The sequence below is a fragment of the Lacerta agilis genome, chromosome 3 (genome assembly GCF_009819535.1).
Source record: "Lacerta agilis isolate rLacAgi1 chromosome 3, rLacAgi1.pri, whole genome shotgun sequence".
Lineage (NCBI taxonomy): Eukaryota > Metazoa > Chordata > Lepidosauria > Squamata > Lacertidae > Lacerta > Lacerta agilis.
The window spans coordinates 26,200,910-26,223,980 of NC_046314.1; the positions used below are offsets into that span (position 1 = coordinate 26,200,910).

Consider the following 23,071-nt stretch of genomic DNA (forward strand, 5'->3'; position numbering starts at 1 on the left):
TTCAGATGTAGGGAGACCTTGGCTCAGGCATTGGGCGTTTATCCTTCCCAGCCCCCCAGCCGGGGTTCTGGGTAATATCAGGGTTATCCAGCATGAGTGGGGAGTGGGCTAACTCTGGAGAACATATGTTCAAGCGGATAGCCCACCCCCCTGTTCGCTGCCGCTGGAGGGGGAAGGCAATGACGACCTCTGGGCGTATGGGCCAATGCCTCACCCTGAGACCCCTTTAACGGGAACCCTGTTATTGCCACCGCAATAGGGGCGGGGGTCACCACCCCACCCCCATTTTGTAGATGACTAAAGGATTCCGCCCAAGGCCTGCAACCGCCAAAGTTGTGACGAATTGCTATGGGAAAGGCGAAACCTGCCAATGCAGGGAAAGTCCTTTCCGGCCCTTCAACAGCGACCTTGTCATAGCAGCGCCTGCGTGGCTGTGTGGCTGTGGAAATAAAATGGTTAACCTGCAGAGTAAACGTTAAATGAGGGAGTGGTGGGTGGGGAAGCTCTGGCCGCTTCCCAAGTATGACTCAATTCCTATTGTGTGTACTGACTAATCCCTCCTTCTACCTGGCCAATCCCCCCGGCAACACCTCCCCAGCCGGGATTGGGCAGCTACTTGAGTGGGTGGAGACCACAGGTATCCAACCTGGGAAGATGGTGCCAGACCCAACTGCCAGGAGCTGCACCGTGATCACAGGAGGCTACTCACAGCCACGCAAAATGCACACCCAGTTTGATGCGGGGAGCGGTCATTGTCTGTTTGCACAGCACCCACAGCAGAACATTTTAGGCAACTCTCTCAGTACCATACTAGAGAGATCATTTAACCAGTACTATTTTACTAGAAAAAGAACACCTCCCTTGTTCTCTTATAATGGCAATGGTGCCCAACTGAGAAGTTCCGGAACTGAGTTCCGGCGAGATCCAGCTAAAAGAAAGCCCTGCATTTAACCCTTCACACACACCCCATTTTCTTGCCCTAATTTAATGTGCTAATACTTTCTCAGGCGTATGGGGGGGGCAGACAGCCCTAATATGAAGTAGAAATTTCCCTACATTCCTTGCTTACATAGCATTCAAGAGTGAATTAGCCATCACTGATCCAACAGGATAAAGGCTGAGGGGATTTCTAGGCTTCTGCACTTGATTGACAGACATTGATCCACAAAGGAAATGAAACCCACACATGCAAGCAAACAAGGGCTGGAGAATGGGATTTGGGGCCTTAGAAATATGATGCCAGCAGGTAAAGTTAACTAGACCTTATAAACATCCAGCCGATATGAGTAATTTCCATCTCAGTACATGTAATGTCCTCCCATGTAGGGAGATGGGGCATACACGCATTAGAGCATTTATTTTATAGGAAGTTCAAACACATATGAAGAGAGAAGACACATGCATAGCAAAATTCTGAAAGCAGATTTTTCAGATAACAGCCCGTCTTCTTTCCAAAATAGGGGGGTGTATCATACCATAGTCTTCCCAGATCCTTAGCTACAAGTGCAGCTCCCGAGAGTCCACCTGCAACTTTTAAACCCACCATAAGAAACAAGCAACCCTCATATATATGAAGTATTTGTAGAAAGCAGAGGGCATCTTCCAAATGCACTGGCAACCTCATTAAAGCAGGATGTTGCGGTCTTGTGCCTTCTACTTGTTTTCCTGCCACCGGCTATTCTCAGCTGATATGGTGGTAAATCTATGTCCCGATTTTACCATTTCAGAGGCTGGAGCTCAAATAATGGAATGTTCCTCCATACAACCAACTTAGGACTCAGCTACACTGGCAAAGAAAAAGCGCTTGATAAGTGTTGTATATGCATTATAACACCGTGACACCAGATGGTGCTGTGGAGCTCCATTTTTGCCAAACCCAATTTCTCATACAAAGTTTACAATACGTTTAACTGAAACGTTTCTTTGATGTGTCTGGATCCAGCCATAGTAGCAGCAGCAGCTGTGGTACGGTGGTGCTGCCATCTAAACACCTGAAGTGACTCCACTGATACTGGCTGGTCATTGGTTGAAGGGTTTCCTGTTCCTAGTTTAAGCAACATGGTCTCTTCCTGGGCTCTGTTGCATTCCTGTATCCTTGGTTATTCTTTGGTCCTGGCTCATTCTCTGATCCTGTCTCCCAGTTTTTCTTTGATTGGCTTTTTTTGGCCCAGACTTCTGGCTTGTTTCACAACTTTTGGCTCTGGGCCCTGCTCTGATTCACCCCCCACGGAAATCTAGTGAGGGTGCCTCCAGATTTTGCTGGCTCCCATCACCCCTGACCATTTTGGCATCCAACAATAGCTGGAGGGCATTGGCTTCCCCAGTCCAGATCATAGGCTTCCCACTTAGGGTGTGGGTGTGGGAACCAAGGAAACCATGGGGTGGAATTCCAACTAAAGAGTCCCATCAGAAGTCCTGTGCAAGGACTTCCACTTACGCAACAGGGTGGTTGTTCCATATGGCAATCTGCAATGTTTGCTTTGATGGACCGATCCCTTTAATGCAACACTGAATTCCTTCTCATGTGAGGTTGGGGGCAGGGCTAGCATTCAGTGAAGGTGGCTCTCCTGTTTGCGAGAACTAGGCTTCTATCACTGTGGGGAATATCCGACATTTAGCACATTCTCCCATAAGCTGTGTAACATCATCAGAAAGCCAGCCCAAGATAAGGGCACTGCAGGATGACTGAATAATATATGAAAGCAGCTGCTCGTCAACAAATATGACAAAAGTGCATGATTAGCTATGATTTATTACTCATTTTTAGAGTAATCATCTTTACTTTCCCACCTTTTTCCCAAGGAACAATGCACAGTGGTTCAAACAATCCCTGCCTTGAACTGATTTGGTGCCAATTTTATGGTGTACACTGCAGACTTAGGCAAATAAAATGCTTAACCGTTTGTTTCCCTTCACGACGATTAAGCATTACATTGGAATACCTAGTTAAGCATTGGCTATAAGCCAGAATAGGAAGCTATGACAGGAAGCTATGCCTTTATACCATAAGCAAAGACAGGTTCCTCACCTCTACAAGGTGACAAGCAGGTCTTGCTGGTGTCTTCCTATATACAACTTCTCAGTTGGGGCAGGTGGGGTTAGGTCCTCAAGCAAAAACCATGGTTCAGGGTCTTAAGCAGGGCTGAAACAATAAACCATGGTTAGCACCAAATACAGTTGTTGTTGTTTTTTTAAAAAAATACTGTATACACTTACACAAAAAGACATTACCAAAACAATGGGGGGCAGTAAACCTTCATTGTACATGGATAAGGGAGGAAAGAGGGAAAAGACAGGACGGGGGGGGGACCCTAAATCAGTAACCCTGACTTAAAATGTGATTTTTAAGCAGCCTTGTGCCAGTTTATCTGTAGGAGGGGCCCAATAATTTCCCACCCTGTTTCCATTTAATAAAGTAGCAGTAAATATAATTAAGCGGGATGTCTGCACAGGGCCCCTCTGTTGGATTTGAACTACCATAGTTTTCCATGTATAAGACAAGGATTTTTAATGAAAAAATAATCATAAAAATGGGGAGGTCGTCTTATACACAGATAGTGCATAGGGGTGACAGTGGATTGGTTGCTGCTGCAAGCTGAACATTGTCAGCGTTGGTTTGGCAGGTGATTGGTGGCTGCTGCAAGGGCTGGTGTTGATTGGCTGTCGCAGCGGTAATTGTGCAGGTGATATGCAGCTGCTGGCATCACGGGGGCAGACGATCGCTGGCAACCACCCCCACCACCCCCAAAAAAGTTTAACAACTCTGCACAATCTCCCCCATTTTCCTAAATGTGAGTCCCCAAAAATAAGGGGCATCTTATACACATGTTATACACAGAAAAATATGGTAGTTTTATTTGCCTTATTAAATTAGCCTTCAGCTCTATATCTCAGTCCTAACCATATTTATGTGGAACTAAGTGACACTGCCTCCGATTTCCCCCCAAATGGGAACAGGGCAGGAGGAACTGCATGTCAACAGCAGCAGAGGCATGGCCTCACAGCCCCTTTCTGCATTCTTCCATTTCATATGAATAAAGTCCGAATGGAACTATTGATGTAAGGCTCCTTTTTAACAAATATCTAACTCTTGCACTCTCATACTGGGATGACGTCACTAGCATAAGAGGGCAAATGGTGGAACAATTAAGTGTGACTGCCACCAGCTTTACCACTTGTTCTTGTTCCTTACTGTGCAGCTGCTTCCCACCCCAAGGAATGATGCTGGAATGGCATCATTCATGCAATGGATCTCCACTAGCTCTATAAAGAATACATGCCAGAAACAGCAAGGTGCGGGCAATTGTTCTTGCAAAGGGGCTGGATTCCCAGCTGCTGGGGTGGCTGGCCGTTTTGACTGACACAATTGGCAAAACGGGTAAATAAATTATAAAGTACGAGAGCCGCTCCAGTGGACGAGTAGGGCTAACTTTAAGCATGTGAAACTTACTGTCTGCTCTCTGATTTTTGGCTTTTCTCCCCAGCTCAGTTCTTGGTTTGGCCTCAGCCATGAAAATAGCCTGTTTTTGTCAGAAAGCCACATAATACCAGAGCTCTCCATTAGTACCAAAGATCAAAGAATTGGTGCTCTTCCCACCCTATTGTCAATGTTAAAGCCTGGAAGAGCACACCATGTAGCTAGAGAGAACTGCTGGAAAATCAGCTTGATGGTTTATAAAAGAAGATAGAAAAAGAAAGGAAGGCAGCAAAGAAAATCTCTGCAATGCCACCAGTAGTACCATAACAGTAGAGGAGTACATTATTATTATTTTATACTGCCCCCCGTTTCGAGAGGAAGAAGGAAAATGTGGCCACGACAGCTGTGTTTTGAATGCCGAATGGTATTTTTGGTCCTCCTTCCTTGCTGAATCCATATTTGGTGCTGAGGCAGCCTCAGCAGGGTGAAAAATATAATTCCATTCTTGACTGGAAATTCCATGAGATAAAACATTCTTGCACTTGGTCCAGTAGAAATAACTGCATTTCCATTGCCAATTCCACAAGTTATCTTGCTTCTGATGTTTACACTGAGCTTAAATATTACAGATCTCCTCCCCACCCCATTCTCTCTCTTTCTCTCATCACACACAGACCGATTTCTGTGATACGTTCACACCGCTAAAGTTATCTTCTTCAAGCCAGACTGTGGGCTGATCTATTCATTATTGTTTATATCCCACCTTTCTTCCAAGCTTGCCGGTGTTAGGCCCCTTCTGTCTTCAGAAAAAGCGCAGCATTGCACACTGAAACCCAGAGTGTGACCCGCAGCCCCTCTTCCACTGTCAAGTTGAGACTTCATCTATGTATTGCCACTGACCACGGCCCGTCCTACAGTAGCTCTTTGTGTCCTATATTTTCAATAGGGAAATAGAGCGGAAATTTTAAACAGCTGATTAAATGTCCATTCTTTTCTGCTAGGAGTTACTTCATGTACTTACACTTTAGGAGGGGGTGGGCGATAACTGGGTGTGAGCCATAGCCCTATGAGGAAACACATGTTTTGTGTGGAGAAAGCTCTCTAGGTTCAATCCGTAGCATTTCCAGTTTAAGCAGGGGTGGGCAACCTCAGCTTTAAGGCCGTGATCAGCACCAGATTTAAGGGGCCCTCAGCACAGTGCTGACAATAGGCCCCCACACAATCTAACACACACACACACACCCTACCACCACCACCACCCCAATGCAGCTGCACAATATTTTTTTGCCCCTCTCTGGGGACCCAGGTATTTGAGTAGGAGGTGGGCAACAGTGTCACTCTTGAATGGGAGCCAACTTAGTTTCCATCCTGGATGGCTGTCTTCCACCTTAAAAAGGTAAAGGTAAAAGGACCCCTGACCATTAGGTCCAGTCGCGAACGACTCTGGGGTTGCTGCGCTCATCTCGCTTTATTGGCTGATGGAGCCGGCATTTGTCCGCAGACAGCTTCCGGGTCATGTGGCCAGCATGACTAAGCCGCTTCTGGGGAACCAGAGCAGCGCACGGAAACGCCGTTTACCTTCCCGCCATAGCAGTACCTATTTATCTACTTGCACTTTGACGTGCTTTTGAACTGCTAGGTGGGCAGGAGCAGAGACCGAACAACGGGAGCTCACCCCATCGCGGGGATTTGAACTGCTGACCTTCTGATCGGCAAGCCCTAGGCTCTGTGGTTTAGACCACAGCACCACCCGCGTCTCTGCCTTCCACCTTTATTTGCCCAAATTGCAACACTCCAGTTTACCAAATTATGAGGCAGCGTCACTGCCTGCCTACCACTAAAGCAGTCATCCAGGGCTGCAATGGGGATGAAAATGAGTATCTGGGACCCTCAGTCAGCAGACCCCACAATCACCTAATCTAAAAAATTGATCTGGCAAATTTAACTATTTTAAATTATGAGGAAATTAATTGATCTAATAATAATTAGATGGTGCCTTTGTAAGAAGAATCTAATTCTGCAAAAGGAGAATAATATTATGAGTTAATAAAATGTAACCGAAATTATAATACTTTGGTCAAGGCTCTGGACACTATCACTGATGATGTATGTTACTTGGTACTCAAACCCTATGAAATTAAAGATTTACTTTTGGTGAGCAGGGGATATATTCCTGTCCAGATTATTAGATATGCAAACAGTTTGCATTTTGCTGAAGCAGATTTATGAAGACCTATCAAAATACCTTTTCAAGTTGCCTTCCTTGAGGGCTGCCATTTAACAATGTTAATTATTATACTTCAGCTCAAAATAGATATGGAACATAAATGTAAAAAGTTCATCATTTACAGTCATACAGCTGGGGAAATAAGATTACACACTGAGGAAGGGGGGGGGAGAGCAAGACAAGTTAACATAATACAACTCCCCCTGGTATTACTGAGCAAAATCTGTGTCAACAAAGCATTCCTGAAGGAGAGGGAGAGGGAGAGAAGATCATTGTAATAGAACTGAAAAGCTGCAACTAGAAAAGCTAAGTTGAATAGTAAGTAGTAAGAACCCATTCAAACTTTCGTGCCATTTTCTTAAATTTGCCAAATTCAGAATGCTGAATACTTTGGATTTCAGAATTCAACATTAAGGGGTGCTTAAAATATCAGTTCTTAAAGCCTGATGAATTTTAAAGTTGATATGGTTAAGAATCAGCTTCCGCATTCAATAGATCGACATATTAAAACAAACACAGCCTCCTCCTTTGTCATTCAGAATGTTGAATATTTTTAAATTAGGAAAATGTTTTTTAAAAGGAATTTGTAGAAATAAAGTTGATTTTGAATTTGCATGCATATGCCACCCTTGCCTCCTGCGCACGCACGCACGCACACACACACACAAAAACCATTTCAACTCAGTAAATGATCAGGGGTATGCTGTTGTGATAATATGACTGATGGTAACATCTCGTGTTCCAAGTTGCTTCTGGGAGCATTTAATCAGAAGTGCTCCTTTGGTATCCTCAATTACTCTGGAAGCTCTATAAAATGTCAGGAAGTAGGACTGTCAATGATACCATTTACCAATGGTAGCTGCAGAGGGCAGGGAAGGGTTAAAACTGAGGGATGTCTCCCTCAATATCTTGCCTCCCCATTTCCCAAAGAAATGCTTTCCTTTTTCATAAACAGCAGCATGGCTTTGTTTCATGTACCGGTATCTGTGTGTATTGTGCAGTTAGCCCCTGGAAGGCAGTGCTTTGCCAAGGCCACTGTGTGATTCACAACTGAAAGAGGACTAGAATCTGCATTCCCCAGAGCCAGGCAAATACTTTAGAAACTATGCCACAATAAAAGAATATTTCATGAAGGCCTGACCCCGAATCTTAGTTATGATTGCAAAATGAGATGCCTTTCATGCCCTCCAACATTTCTCCGATGTAAATAGGAATATCCTAGTCAACAACAACAGCTATAATAATAATAATAATAATAATAATAATAATAATAATAATAATTTTATTATTTATACCCCCACCCAACTGACTGGGTTGCCCCAGCCCCTCTGGGTGACTTCCAACATATATAAACACATAATAAAGCATTAAACATTTTTTAAAAAAAAACTTCCCTGTCTGGCTGCCTTCGGATGTCATCTAAAGTTTGCATAGTTACTTATCTCCTTGGCTCGGGAGTCACATAACTCATTACCCTCCAACATTTCTCCGATGAAACTAGGGGCATCCTAAGGAAAAGCGGGACATTCCGAGATCAAATCAGAAACCGGGACGGCTTCTCTAAATCAGGGACGTCCCTGGAAATAGGGATACTTGGAGGGTCAGGCCTTTTATTGGACCAACCTGTCTTTATACCAGATGAACCCTGCCTTTGACAAAGAAGCCTCCTCCTAAAGCAGAGATGGTGGGATCTGTTGCCCTCCATATGTTGTTGGATTCTATCTCTCATCAGCCTCAGACCAGCATTTTCAGTAATAAGAGATGATGGGAGTTGTAGTCCAACAAGCTCTCGAGAACCCAAGGTACTCCATCTGTGTTCCAGTGGCTACTTTCAGAAACGCTTCTCTCGCACATTTTGGTTGAGATGTCGTTGTTTTAAAAAAAGACCAAAAAAAACAACAACAACCACCTTCTGCCGTCACACTGAGAAATGGAGCCATCATTTCTACTTACAGGAATCCCTTCATGTATATTGATTTGCACACACACACAAAAAAAGCAACTGACATAAAGTCAGTTCTTAAAAAGCCGTTGGAGAACGTTACTTTAAATGTCCCAATACACCTTAAAGAGTGTGTGGAGCCAAAGGATAAGATGTGGTTAAATATGGTGTGACCCCAAACAGCATAAAGCAAATTCATTTGCGCTCATGTGCACACAAAGACTTCATGTGCATACTGATATTCTACCAAATTTCCCGTCTTTCCTCTCTGGTGGTTATCCAGGCATTATAGTTAGCTATATGTTATACTGAGGCACGTCTTATCAGTCAAGCCAGACAATTTAATAAGAGAAGACCTGTCAAGCAAATAGCATTAGCTCTTGAGAAACCCTTTCACCATTCTTCCCCCAAAACAGGAAGGTATTTAGCAAGAGGTGTGCAAACTGGCTGTAAATGCAATACTCGGAGTCAAAGGTGGATGTCATCAGTTAAAAACAGGTTTAGGAATGTGCAATTCCTTGCAGCAGAAATACTTGAGCCATGTGTTGAAATCTGTTTCTGTAGCTTAAGAACACGCATTACCTTCCTCCTCTCTAGAGTTGCATGTTGTCTATTCCTATTTCTTTTATTGATCGGAAGGCTCTCCCCATATATACCTTTATATGACCATAAGCAGCAATCAGTCGAAACAAACAAGAAATGAAGCATTTTCAGCTATATTGTTGCCAGCTTACATCAGTTTCTGTATTATTCACTCATTCCATGGCAAAGGACAGAACAGGTTACTCCCAGGAACCAGTGATGGCTAATTTGAGCTCAAAAACTACAGCTTATCTAGAACAATTCATACAATGTCATTTAGGTGCAAAGAAATGTCTCTGTGTTATATAAGTGAATTGGAGGAAAGGTCTCTATTGCTTTGGCTGCAATTCTACAAACATTTACCTAGAAATATGCCCCACTGAATGCAGTTGGAATTCTATAATGCTGTGCACAAACAACATTTTATTCTGGCACCTTCGTTATATAGCTTTCGGCGAATGCTAAAGATCCTCCTCTTCACCCTGGCTTTTGACACTTGAGATGTATACTTTATTTATGTAGCTTTAACTTGCTTTAAACTGTATTTTTAATATTGTGTACTATTGTACTGTATTTTAATATTAATGTTGTGTTTTAATTGTTATAGCCTGCCCTGGGAATTTAGGGTAAAGGGCATGTAATAAATTGTAGTAGCAGTAGTAGTAGTAGTAAAATCAATGAAGACATGGACTAATGTGGACTAAGTACATAGTCCACACGCATTCTAAACCTCTTGTTTTGGCCCTGAAAAGTTCTTCTTGAGAGTCTGGTTTTGCTTAGAAATAAAAGCTCATTGCAGATGGATTCTGTTATTACCCTGCAGCGTGGCCATTTCAAAACATATGTATGTGGTCCAGGCAATTGTGTGCAGGGTGAATCCACACTTGCCCAATGACATTGTGGGTGGACGTATACCAAGACTGTGGTACATGTATGCATATACACGTACATTACATGTACGTGCACGTACGTGTTATGTGCAAGTCAAGGGGGCAGGAGAAGACAGAACCACCCAGTGCCTTCCCACGCCGTATTCCATACACACCCCATATTTAAATAATCACACTACTTGTATGGCTCAGCATTGTGGGCAATGACTTTGCCTTCATACCTGCCCTTTCCCACTACCTCTCCCAATGTCCACCTGAATAGCATGACCTAGGGGTGGCACACCCAAACCATGACTCCAGCACCAGCTGCTTCTATGCCAGGACTGGGGGCAGAACCAGCAAGTGGACTAAAGGGCACGTTGTCTCTTTGTGCCAACGCTAAGCCCCTCTGGTGAACTGCTGGCTCAGGTCTTATCTTACATACATCTGGACTTTGCACAGAAATGGCACGGACCTCCTGTACTTATTACATTCGGTGGCCTTTTGGCCCCACTATTGACTGTTTTTTCCTGTCCTCCTTCTTCAACCTGGTGCCCTTTACCTGCTTTGGACTACAACTCCCATCAACCCCAGCCATTGCTCTCTAGGTTCCCAGCTGCAGATCCCCAGCTGAACAGAGAACTTCATGAACATGACAAAGCGGGGCTGCAGTCCATGGATGTTTATACTATAATTAAACTTTAGGGTAGCACAAGACTCTTTACTGGTGGTTTTTGTTGCTGCCTTGGGTGGAGAGGGGGGGGGAAGCTCCCGGGATGAGAGTGTCAACCTCCCAAAGCCATCTGAAACCACGATGTTTTGCAAAGCTGTGTCTGAAACTGCTCAGAGTTTTGCAAGCCTTCAAGTGGAAGGAGTTTCAATGTGGGAGAAAAAAAACCCACCATCTTCTCCTGATGTAACCAGTTTCTCCAAGGTCCGTCATGAGCATTAGCTACCACAAGACCCTTAGCTCTGCCACATAACTAAACCCTGGGGTGGGGAATCCAAGAAATTATCCAGCAAGCTTGTTAAGGTACGCCCTATAATAAACTCATAAAGTGTGCCATAACAGTCATAAAGTCACCTTCATGTTGGTGGAGAGAGCCAAAATGAGATTTACACACCTGTTTACCCCACCCCTCGTATTCAGGATTAAGTGGGATGTAAGCCGTGTCTGGACCTTGCGCTGGCCTTCTCTGTTGGTATGGACTTCACTCAGGGATAACAGTGTTTGCTCAGGTGCACTATCTTGGGTGTTCTCCTGAATTCTAACACAACAACCATTCTCTCTCCCAACTAATAAAAGCCATTGACAAGGCCAGCAGCCTATGAGTTTTCTCTCATGTACTTCTTCTCCTTTCATAAACCCCTTTGAGTATACAAGGGTGTCAACCTTTCTCTGGAAACACCTTAGTTGGAACAAACTTGCTTTTTCTTCGTCGACTTTTTTTTACTGAGACATGTAAACCAATGACATGACATCAAAGTAGCGAAAAGCACATTTAAGGATTGCATATTCCTTTAAATGGTTCCCAGTTACATCGATCGTCCACTCCCTTTCTTCTTAGTTTTCTAAAAAAAACTGGTTGATTTGTCTGTTCTGTTTTAACCTCTCCTGTACTATTGAGGTTCTTTTGCTTTCTTGCTCCTAGGCAATAACCATCTTGGCTTCAGCAGAAAGGCTATATATCAGATACATCGGTTATCTGGAGACAAAATATTCTAAGGTCATGGCTATACAATACACACATACACCAATTAGAGATGAGTAAAACCTAAGTTGCCCCCCCCCAAAAAAATCAAGAAGATGCAGTCATATTCTGTACTCCCCAGTACCATCTTCCGAATTACATTGTTCCCATCCATGACATACACAGCCTGAACAACATGGGGGAGATCCCTGGTTAGGAGATCCCCCCCTTAAAAAAAAAAACCTGGACACCGCCCCCCAACCCTGAAGGATCTGGTTTGCAACTTAGGAATCTTGAGTTCAAGGTTGCAGTTGTGGCCAGCAGCACTTTTGTTCAGCTTCAGCTTCTACACCAACCTTACCCTTTTCTTGGAGAAAACCAGTCTGGCCAATGTCATACATGACTTGATTACACCCAGATTAGATTACTGCAATGCACTCAATACAGAGTAGCCTTTGAAAAACATTTAGAAAATTCAATTGGTTCAGAATGTGGAAGCGAGAGTTGTAACAGAAGCCCCCCTTTTAAGGTCACAAAACACCAATATGTACCACTTTACTTGCTCCTGTTTTCCCAGGCAAATGGAAGTTCTCGTTCTTACCTTTGAAGCTCTAAACACACATGAGGGCAGGAGAATATCAGAAGGACCAGCTCCTCTCATATTAACCTAACACATATGATATCTTGACCCAGCATTGTCTGAAACAGATTGTGCTGTATATATAAAACAGGTGACAGGACACCCAGGGTGTGGAGTTTGTGGCCTTTAGAGTAAAACTTTGTTCCATACTTGCTTTGGTTTAGGTGCCAGTCCAGGATGCTACTATTTAAGCAATCACCTGATCTGAGCAGTGGTTGAAAATTCTTGCTCTTTTTTATTTGTTTTACTGCCTCTGCTGTTTTGTTTATTGTTTATTGTTGTTACTGGCAAGTGGGTTGTTTTAAGAATATTTGTATTCTATTTTCCTAGTTTTCTGTTTATCATGAGTTACCTTCATTGCCCCTCGTGGACATAAGGCAGGACAGAGATATTCCAATAAAAAAGAATCCCCCATCTCTTTTCTTGATTGTCTAGGAGGCTTCCAATGCAAGTAACTTTTTACATGGCAAAAATGTGCTGGGGGAGGATATTTCAAGAAAGAAGGAGGGAAGCAACCTGTATTGAGAATGGAAAATGAATGCAGCAGCGATGCTTCTCTGTTATTGTTTTGTTGGAAAAAAAGGCATCTTGGAGGCTGAGAGGTGATGCTTTTGATGAGACAAAGAGACAGCTTGGACATGGTTGGATCAACAGTACTTCAGAAGGAAAATCCAAGGAGTGCCATCAATAACAGTAAGAACAACCAGAGAGACCAAAGGAGCAAAATTTGGATTTGTCCTCCCTCAACTTCTCAAGATCATCATACCTTCATTAAAGAGTTCCTTTCTGTCGAAGGGCATATCCCCTATGGTCCACCACCATGCTGTGAAACAGAGGTACCAAAAGTGGAGGTCATGCTTTAAGGAAGACTAGCACATAGCTGAATGTACAGTAAGGTTTTGCTTCACCATACTTCATACAGAAACCTTGGTCCAAGTGTTTTTTCCAATATATTTTCAGAAGATTATAAGGATTCTTAAAAGGAGGGGGCATTGAGTTATGGTAGTTTGCTGCTTTTATAGAAACTGTTGTCCAGTAATAAGCCTTCTGGCTCAGAATGCCATGTTTGCAGGCTTTGTTGTAAAAAGGAGAGGAGCACTCCCTTAATCTGTGTAGCATTAATTGTTAGAGGAAGCAAGAGCACAGCTTCCAATTCCAGTAGGCCTGCAACATTTGACAACTCGGCCTTCTCCCAAGCATGAGAGGCACAGTGGCTGAAGGTCCCCATCCTCATTTATTTCTTAAAGGACTAACAGATGAAATTTGTGAACTTCATTCCTACAACTGTAGGAGATTTAAAAACAAAGAGCACTTTCTGTTGCGCCTATTGGAAAGTTGACACAGAATGGAGAGGGGAAGAGTCCAAAGGACAATGATTTTATGAAGGAATAAGTGGCTCTCACAGGACATTTATCGGGAGAGGTCCCTTCCAGCTGGCTGTGTCTCCTCACCTTACGTGTGGGATGCTGTTGTGTACAGGAGAGATAGGAGAGATAGGAGAGGCCGTTGATCCTAATCTTCCAGAGATTTGTAGAAGATTTTACCTGTGGTCTGCACAGCAACATTCCCATACATGGAATTGAACAGAACCTACAAATAAGAACACGTGTATGTTAGAACAGCTTATGGTATCGGCTGGTCTACTTTTGACTGCGAAAATGAAATTTGCTTTCTTACATTTATTCACCACCACGTCTTACATAAACGCCCACAAGTAGTGACTGGAATGTAGAGAGGATCCCGTAACAGAGGAAGTGCACGGCTTGTGAGGAAAGGAGAAACCTTCCCCTTTTGTTTTTATCAGAAGGCTTCCTCTTTCTCTTCAACTCCTCTCCAGAACTCACTGTACCATGCACAGGTCATGCAATCCTATCTGTGACTAATAGAGGAGGCTTTAGCCAAATATTTTATTTTGAACTTTTGACAGTGTGGGGATAAAATATTGTATGTTTTAATCCAGCAAGGTATCCTACAGAGGGTTGGTGGGGATGAAGATGGTCTTTCATATATTTGGTGCCTTAAGATATTTATGGCTTAAAACACCAGTATGAGCTCCTTGAATCAGCCCCAGGAATAAACTGGCAACAAGTGCAGCGGATTTAAAATGGGGGGGGGGGTATGTGAATTCTAAATGGTTGAAGTTACCAAATCATCTTCAAAGCCCTTTGTGTGCTAGCGTTCACATGCTGACTGTGTATTTACTGGACTACACTTTTAAGAAAAAGGCTTTTTGAAGCATATTTTTTTCTGACTAAAAATTGCAGCTTCACTTTAAAATAAGGTCTCTGCTAGATGAACGGCTAATTACACTTCACAATTAGTAATATTTCACTTTCTCGATGAACTCATCAGAAAGTGCTGCAAGGTAATATGGCTGCTCCGCGACAATGTCAATAGGAACGCATTCAATTTTCTCACACGCATACACACGGACGTTGTGAGAAACAATTAACACTTCATTAATATGATATAAAATGCTAATTTACCTTGCATCCCAAGAGACCCAAAATACCCTTTTACCCATATGGGCAAATAATTGTTATCATGATGCAGTGTTTGAACTAGGTTCACAGTGCGTTGGGAGAAATCATTGTATACGTTCTCTGTACAATAGCAATTAGTTAATGAGAGGGAAGAGTGGCACATCTTTAACCCTGTGACAGATGAAAGCACCCTGTTATTCCACTTGGCTAAGGTACTCTGTGCCACACCAGGCCCAAGATAAGTATGTATATTGGGGAATGGCTTCTAATCTCATTTTTAAGAGTAGATTGAAATGAAGAGCTACAAGCACTGCGACGGTAGTTGTTACAGACAAGAATTGCCCACCGTAAACTGCACAGCACAGACATTCACTGGCAGTTCCCAGTGATCAAAGTATTTGACTTAAATAATTGATTTATTTACACTAGTAAAAAAGATATTATCATACCACGGAGGAATTAAAGACACTCATGCAAGCTTTGCGCTTCGCAATGCCCTGCGGGTGTGATTAGGATATCGCACATCAAAGAGGATTCGCTCTGAAGGATTTCATACAATAAATTAATAAAAATAATTGAGTTAAATAATTCCTCTGATTGCCGAGATGCCTTCTGCAAGATCTGGCACAAGATGCTCTGTGCAGAGTTAACAGCTGCGCGGCAGTCAGATATAGACCCATCTAGGAAAATTTAGAACCCCGCTCAGTTTGGGGTTCTGGCATTCCAAATTGCTCTGCTGAAATACACACACACACTTTGCAATATACACAGCACCGCAAGTGAAAATTAGCAGCTGTTTGACAGGTTCCCTCACCCCTTCATAGGGTGTAGTAAAATGTACCCATGTCCTAACACAGCAATGTTTCACTTCTCCCACCTCTGTTCTGCATGCTGCTGGCAGGATCAGAGAAAGGCCTCGTCATGATGAAGGAGACATTAATAACTAGATATTATGAAAGAGAAGAGAAGGATGCCATTCTTACTGGCATGCTCAAGTGTATTGAAACATGCTGTTTCTAGCATAAGGAGTTCCCTTTCATTCCTTTGTAAAGAAATAAGATGTCTTTGCGCGGTATCTTGTGTGTGTTACAAGACAACAATACCTAGGCCCCATCTGCACTATAATGCAGTATCATGCTGCTTTATACAGCCATGGCTTCCCCCCGAACAATTCTGGGAACTGTGGCTTGTTAACGGTGCTGAGAGTTGTTAAAAAAACACTCCTGTTGTCCTCAGAGAGGTACAATGGTCAAGAGCTTCCTGAAAAGAGGGGTGATCATTAAACCATCCTGGACTTGTAGCTCTGTGATGAAAATAGAGGGTCTCTTAACAACTCCCAGCATACTTAACAGCAGTGGTTCACAGGACTCTTTGGGTGAAGTAATGGTGGTTAAATTGGTGCGATAATGCTTTAAATGTATAGTGCAGATGGGGTCCTAGTGTGGGGTTACTGGGCAGAGAGTAACCCAGTAGAAGACTTGAAATCAAGATCCTGTTCAGCCATGACAGTCACTGGAAGACCTAGGTCAAGCATTATCTCTCAGCCTAATCTGCCCCACAGGCTCACAAGGATAGGCAAAAGTGGGGAAAGCCAATGGATATTGATCTGCACCCAGGTCTTCAAAAATCCAGTAGATACATAGTCCTGGCACACTGTAAGGAGAGAAACACCAAGGGAAAGACCAATGACCCATGCTCAATGAATCCAGCTCCTTGTCCTTCCGCCTGGGCCGGCGAAGCCAAAGTAATGAAATTGCAGCAGTTCTGGTTGGAGAGTAACGACAGCCCAAAATGCTCCACATGTGAATTAGGCTCTATTCTACTTTGCATTATTTCAGGGAACATCATATTTCAAGTGACAGCTGTTGTTGTCTTTTAGTTCTCTATGCTTATGCTTGTGTGGACCTACGGAAGTGAAAGTAGTTCTCATCAGCAGTTTGGTGCCTGTGATAGGAGCAAATCAATCTATTTCTAGTCCACACTATTTTCACATGTGCTGCGTCCTAAACCCATCCCATTTCTACATTAATCCGTGCTCATTATTATTTTTAAGTTCAGACTGAAATTCACAAAGATCAAATTCCTGAAGCCTCCCTACTCGGTAACAAGATTGGAGCAGAACTAGTGGATTGTCCTCCCCACCCCCCACCCCAATACCATTAACTATCAGACCTTTGGAAGTCATTAAATGATTCACTCACCCAACATTATTGACCTATTAAAATGCTTTACATGGAGCTGAGCATTGTTTCCTTTGGATAGTGGCCACTTGCTGGGATAACACAGAGATATCGTTCCCATTCCTTCTTAATGGAAGATTAAGAAATGCAGAAACTGGCTCCTGTATTTATGTGGAACTATGTAGAAGGATGAGGACAACAGTCAGAGATAGAAATTTAGTGACCACCGACGGAAGGCACAGATTAAGGGAACAGCTACCCAGAAATGACTCCACACAAACAGTGCAACAACAGAACAGCAGGGAAAGAGATAAATGCAAGTTTGTTTAAATAAAGTTCTTCATCTTCTATTACTCCTGCTTTATAACAAACACCACTTGAAATAGTTACAGGTGGGTAGCCGTGTTGGTCTGCCATAGTCAAAACAAAATCGAAAATTCTTTCTAGTAGCACCTTAGAGACCAACTGAGTTTGTTCCTGGTATGAGCTTTCGTGTGCATGCACACTTCTTCAGATACACTGAAACAGAAGTCACCAGATCCTGGTGACTTCTGTTTCAGTGTATCTGAAGAAGTGTGCATGCACACGAAAGCTCATACCAGGAACAAACTCAGTTGGTCTCTAAGGTGCTACTAGAAAGAATTTTCGATTTTGTTTTGACCACTTGAAATAGCATCTACCCTTCAGAACTCCTCCCCATCCCATCCCATCCCATGTCAGACAGGCTCCATCTCTATCACCTGTTCAGCACCCATTGAAAGATTTCTCCTTTTTCAACAAGCCTTTTAAGTGGAAATCTTTATCCGCCACCTGTGTCTCTATTGGATTTGGAATAGGTTTTGCATATGAAATGGCTTTTAATTTTTCACCCACATGGAATTGTTGAAATTGTTTTTACATATGGGGTTGTTTTTTTAAAAAAATTGTTCTTTTTGTTGATATTTTCACTGCGAAATCGCTGCGAGGTATTTTGTGAGGTGCGATCAAATGCATAAATAAATGCTTGTGTGACAAAGTTTATGTTTCAAACAAACTACCCTGGGCTCAGGCCATACAAATATACTCATTTCTGAAGCTCAGGCTTGAGAAACTGTGGGAATATGTTTTCAGGTGCTCCTGCACCTGTCCGCAGTAAGGTAACCTTCCGCGCATCGCACGGAAGGCGAGGAGATCCGGCAGAGGTTTGCTGCCTGGACCCCTCCGCGCTGGTAGCAAAGCGCACCAATATCAGCCTCAGCAACGGTCAGTAAGGAGTTTCCCGCCCAGAAACTCACCTAGATACAGCGTTGTGATTGGTTAATGATAATGTTGTGACGATGTTCAGTTTTCTAATAAAAGGCCCCTGCTCTCTGTAGCGGTGTGGAGAGTGCGCGAGACAAGCCAAGAGAGAACAGCCGTGCGAGACAAGCCAAGAGAGAAAGCGAAAGAGAAACCAAGCCGCACAGAGCAGTAGAGCGCAACTTCACCATTGACTGCAGTCTCTTAGTCTTTATTTTATTTCATTTCTAAAAGTTTATTTGGCCTCCTTAGTTTTGGCCGTATCTTTTGCTCTGCCTATCTTTCCTATCCGGAACCTCCGGAACCTTCAGAAACCTTCAGAACTCCCAACAACAATCTCACGACCTTCAGGTTCATAACCTTTCACGGCCAGTGGGAGCAGGATCTCCGGGAATTACTGGCCGTCCCAGATGTTGGTTATCCCCACAAGAAACATCACGAGATGCTGGTGTGCTTTTCAGTTTCTTGGGTGGCAGGGGTTAATTAAAACAACAGATTTTTTTTTAACTCAACAACAATAAAATCGGTTCCAAACCTGTAGAAGCAAATGAAACATTAAAAAAAGCTTCAAATATTGAAAGTGAGCTGTGTGGGCTGACAGCTGTTCCCATGACAAGGGTCTTTAAAAATCTCTTTCAAAGGTTTCTGAAACAAATCTCTGTGGCAGTGTGGGAGCAGAGAGCTCTGTTAAAGCTTTCCCAAGCAGAGGGAGAGGAAATGCTGAGAGCAGGCTAGGTAAATAAAGGAGGACTCCTATGAAATCAAAATGATGCCTATCACAAATCTGAGAACCTTCGTGTTTACAAGGACTCACAGTTAAAGGGGAAAGGGATTTTACTTAAAAATGTCGGAAATGTTTAATTAGGCCCAGTTCAGGTGGTAACAGTGACCAACCACTTTTTGGCTCCACAATCCCGTGGAGCTGTCTTTTCTGAGAACAGTTAAAAAATAAAAATGTAAAGACAGGCACCTTCAAGTGCCTCAGAGATTATAGGCCCACAGCACTTGGTCAGAAACAATTTTGTGCTACTTTTCTGCCTTTGTGGGTGTAGTCTCCATGTCCAATATGATTTGTATGATTGCAGGTTTGGGACTGAAGCAACCCTGGCTGCCCTGTTGGGCAATTTGCCCACATCAAAAACGAACAGGGTACACTGGATGGATGGGAAGAAAGGTGGGGCCACAATGGCAGGCCCATCCCAAACTTTGCGTAAATTCTGCACAGGGCCCATGTGCACGTAACACTCTGTGTTTAGGCTCTGAATGGAAGTCTGGCTCAATGCCCAGAGATTGGGGGGGGGGGGACTACAGCTGTGATCCTGTTCCTCCTTCCACGAATTCAACACTGCCTGTTGATTGTCTGAACAGGATTTCTGTGGCTCCATATGGCAGTGTGAGATCTATAATCATTTAACTATAGGGATGAATGAATCTGTTAGTTTCAGGCGGGGAGTTTCGATCTTAAATCCAGTTTGCATATCAGTTTTTGATTTTAAAAAAAATCCTCACAAAAAATTCATCAGCATATCAGTACACATTTCTCTTAATATACATATTTTGCAATAAATTTCCCCCAATATTTTTGTAATGTTATTTTCCTAATTTTTGTGCACATTTTGTCCTAACAGATGCATTTTTGTACACACATTGCGGTCGGCAAACTGCATCACAAAATTTGGAAAAGTGTGAATTTCGGAAGATTCACTTTGTGCATTGTGCGTTGTTGTGTTGAAGAGCAAATTAAAATGCAAACCAAATCAAAAGCCTCCCCGTCTCTAATGAGAAGGGCCGTTTTGTATACACAGTGAGGAAATATATTCATTATACCGTGCCTTACTTGGGAAGAGAAAGGAAGACCGTAAGAAGCATTCATAACACTTTTAAATAAGGAGGAATCATCAAGCTTTGCACTTAATTCTGTTTCGACTGAGAAGCTCTAAGCATTTTGCACTTATTACAGTAATACTTACAACAATTTTTTAACACCAATAGTTTCCGCCCCCATTATAATTCTCTGCTATATTGCTAAATTGCACGCTAATATCTGAGGGGGGAAAGTTCTTGTGGTACAAGTCTGACACCTAATTTTCACATGAAGAACCGTTAGCATGAGGTGGCTGAAAAAACAAAGGTCTCATTTTTCAAACATTCTCCCTGGCTTTGTACTTTTCCTCTCTTCCCTGCCCCGAAATTAGGATAGGGCTCCTGCACACAAGCCGCTCAACATGTAAAAATGAGGCAATAAAAAGTCCCCACATGTGAGAACATAACTACCTCAAAAATAAATGTGTGAATTGGTTGCAAGCCCTCACTGGCTCACATAATTTGCTAAATCCTGGATGTCTATGGAGGATATCAACACTGTCTTTGACAGCCACTTTGTTGAATACCTGACTGAACTGTAAAATAATAGTAGCTAAATTCTAACTACTAAAAGGATCATAATACCCCCAAGCCAACCAACCAACCATCTTGTTCATGTGTGCAATGGTGTTTGGGCTAACATTATTTGCTCCACGCCTGCCCATTCTGCCTTATTATGTCTTCTTGGGAGGGTAGGAGGTAATTAATGCCTTCTTGAAGAAGAACATGGTCCCAGTCACATTGAGGGAAGTGTTCATGATGAAGAAGAAACTCTTTCTGGACCTTAACAGTCGGTGACAAATATCCTTTTGCGGAGCATGGTTCTTGAGCAGAAGATGCCTGTCTGCTCAATTCCAGGATGAAACAGATTGCCTAGACCAGTGACAGGGAACATGTGTCCCTCCAGATGTTGTTAGACTCCAATATTCAACTGCCCCTTCCAGCAAGACCAATGATTCCCAGGCCACAGGTACCTCATTACTGACCCAGGCCACTACCAATCTTGAATCGGATGCGGGTTGGGGACTGAAGCAACTCTGGTTGCCCTGTTGGACAGTTATTGCTCAAGTAAGAGTGTAGCTGTTGATTTTCTGGACCTCTCATTGATTTCCAATACTATCAACCCTAGCATCCTGCTGGATTGGGGACCATTCCATGTAGGTGCACATTGGTGGATTAAGGGCAGGCAAAAGGTGGGGTTCTGATTGTGTGGTGGGCTTTCGCCCTTCTCCTCTCTCTCCATGCCACCCCAGTTGGTTCAGAGAGGGGTTCAGGAGAACCCTCAGGAAAGTGCATAGGGGAGGAGAGAGTGGGGATCGATCTATCTGTCAAGCCAAAATGCTTGCCATTATGGAACAAGCATGTGATGTTGAATTCCTCCCTCTATATTTAAACTTCGGAATCCACTGCCACAAGGTGTGTTGATGGCCCCCAAATTAGGACGCTATAAAAGGCAATTGGGTGAACTCATCATAAGAGCTATATGCTACGTGCAGGATCAGAAGGAGCAGCATGCTTCTCTGAATACCAGTTGCCACAGAGGGCTGTTGTCTTTATATCCTTCCTGTGGGTTTCCTGGAGAAGCGGTTGACTGGCCGCCATGGGAGAAAGGAGGTTGGTCTTGATGGACTTGTTAGACTGCTCCAACAGGGCTCTTCTCGTGTTCTCCACCCCCATCATTCAGCCCGGACACTGAGATCCAGCGCCGAGGGCCTTCTGGCGGTTCCCTCACTGCGAGAAGCAAAACTACAGGGAACCAGGCAGAGGGCCTTCTCGGTAGTGGTGTCCGCCCTGTGGAACGCCCTCCCATCAGAAGTCAAAGAGATAAGCAACTACTTGACATTCGGAAAATACCTGAAGGCAGCCCTGTTTAGGGAAGTTTTTAATCTGTGATATTTTAATGTATTTTTATATTTGTTGGAGGCCGCCCAGAGTGGCTAGGGGGACCCGGCCAGATGGGCGGGGTACAAATAATAAAAATATTATTATTATTATTATTCTCATGAGAACCAAACTGAAGCAAGGGAGAGAGAAAGTGACATTATTTTTTTTTATCAAACAAGAACACACACACCCCAATCCATAGAACGTTAAGCACTAATTGGCTTCCATTTTGGATCATGCCCATTTTAATTCTTTTTGCACTCAACTTGGCAACCAAAAATGGTGAAACTTGAAACTGGGTAGAGTGGGGCAGGGAAGCATCCATGTGAGGAGAGGCCTTAGTTCTAATTCCTAAACAACACTTCAGTGCCAGTTGTGAAGTTGGCCAGAGTTTTGCCATCATGTCGTTTTGCACTTATCAGAAGCCCTCAGGCAAAAGGGGTAACAGGAAGTAGGTAGGCTCCAAATTTAGTTCTCCATTTCCTCCCCCTCCTGAAGGATAAAAGTCAAGTGAAAATGATAAAGGTGATAACATTCCCATTTCAAAGAGGTGTGATCCCATTTATTCTGGCATGTGCCCCCCAGCCTCCCACTATCATGCATACAATTAAGTTCAAATCTCTAAAATCTTACCTGTAATTGGAGCCAGCTGCAACCTTCTGACACGTGCTAATTGCCAGTAATGATTTAAGTGCAGTAAATCCACATGCTGCAATTGTTTTAAATAAGGGAATCTCTTGCAGCTTTTTTTTCTGTGAGAAAGGGGGGGGGAGAGATGAGGACCTGCTAATCTTTGCTTCTGAGTTATCAGATCCTCCAGTCACATGTTTGCCATCATTTTCATGACCTGATAATGTGTTTATTAGAGCCATAATGTGCAGGTGGAAGTATAAAGGTCTCAGTAGCCTATGAAACCCGCCTATAATGTATTTACTGTGGGAAACCTTCAAGTCACTCTCAGGCTCGGCTCGCCTATACTCAAAAACAAGGGCGGCCAAACTAAGTGCCTTTCAAG

At 43.3% G+C, this 23,071-nt stretch overlaps 1 long non-coding RNA gene across 1 annotated transcript in view; it reads right to left on the reverse strand.

The window, feature by feature from the left end:
* Positions 1 to 22,819, reverse strand: part of LOC117043422 — a 43,418-nt gene extending 20,599 nt beyond the window's left edge. Inside the window, exon 1 of the long non-coding RNA XR_004426185.1 lies at positions 22,690 to 22,819. This is a non-coding gene — a long non-coding RNA (uncharacterized LOC117043422). The remainder of the gene's footprint in view (positions 1 to 22,689) is intronic.
* Between the last annotated feature and the right edge of the window lie 252 nt (positions 22,820 to 23,071).